The sequence below is a fragment of the Macadamia integrifolia genome, chromosome 7, assembly GCF_013358625.1.
Source record: "Macadamia integrifolia cultivar HAES 741 chromosome 7, SCU_Mint_v3, whole genome shotgun sequence".
Classification (NCBI taxonomy): Eukaryota; Viridiplantae; Streptophyta; class Magnoliopsida; order Proteales; family Proteaceae; genus Macadamia; species Macadamia integrifolia.
This window is the reverse complement of record NC_056563.1, coordinates 19,547,757-19,549,252: the sequence shown is the minus strand read 5'-3', so window position 1 is coordinate 19,549,252 and position 1,496 is coordinate 19,547,757.

Here is a 1,496-nt window from a genome sequence, read left to right as displayed (position 1 = left end):
TTGTTTCTAACTAAGGATTAATGTTTGCCCAATCTTCTATCTAAATTCTAAAGAGAAGTGTTTTTTTTTTACTCATTTTTCTTTCATATTAATGTATCCGTATGTGAGCTTCATTTTTGTTCAATCCTTTTGTCTTCTTAATCTGAAAATACTCTACGTTAATTGCTTTTATTTAATTTGACTCAATCAAATATTTTCCCAACAAAATGGAGCAGCTAGCTACAATTAAATGAAGAGAAGAAAAATTGACTTATATATATATATATATATATATATATATATCTCTTTATATATATATATATATATAATGGAATTTATCTTCTGATTGGGTGGAGAGAAATCTAGCCGGTGTTATTATTCTATATGCCCTATCGTATGAATTTTGAGACCTGTTTGAGGATTCCATCGAACCAACATAACTCTTAGATGATAAAGAAACAAAAATTATAATCATTATCCCACATAATTAAATCAAAATTTTCAAGTCATTCCATATTTGATTATTAAAATTCACTTTACTTAGCATTCAAATCTCTTGAAATTTTATCAAAAAAAAAAAAAAAAAAATCTCATGAACTTGAGGCATAAAGGTTACATTTTGTTGCAAGGAAAATTAAACAAAAGGAAATTGAAAATTTGAACCTAACAAATGGGCAAGAGAATCCTATATGCTTGCATGACATATGGGAGGACAACCTGATCTTTTCACATTCACGTGTCAAGGCGTAGAGCTATGCAAGTGCACAAGTTCTTTTCTCCATTAAAAACAATTTATAATCATTACCCCCACATGGTTATGTCATAATCCCAAAATATTCCATTTTCAGCAATTAAATTTCAATTTTCCTTGCATCCAAATAATCCCTTATGCATGAAAAGTAAAATAAAAATTACATTTTAGAAACACTATTATTAAATATGGTAAGAAATTAAAGTAGTTTATACAACCATAGTGAGTAATGAAAAAAAAAAAAATCCTTTTTAGATTATAAAATTTTCACTTTCCATCCCTTTACACTTAAAATAAATAAATGATTACCAAATATGATAAGTAATTTTAGTATTTTATACAATCATGCTAAAAAATGATAACAAAAGTTTCAATTTCGAGTTTGAAATTTTCACTTCGTTCTACTAATTTTCCCTTACGATCAAATGGAAGAATGGAACCACAAGTATACAAATAATCATGGCCCCCATATTTATTGTTCCTGGTTTTCATTTTTATTTTTGAAAGGATGCTACTGGGGTTTCACAGACACAAATGCTGAAGTAGGCTGCAAAAATTTCCACCGCACCACCTGCCCCAACCACCAAATAGTGATGAGGTGGCCGTCCATTCAAAACCCACGAGTGTTCAAGTAAATACAGGGGTGGGGGTGGGGGTGGGGGGTGGGAATAGTATTGCTAATCTGTTTCAGTAAATTTTACATGTAGTTAATTTGTTGAACAATGAAACCTTCGAAGTGTAGCTAGCCCTAGAGCAAAACACTGGC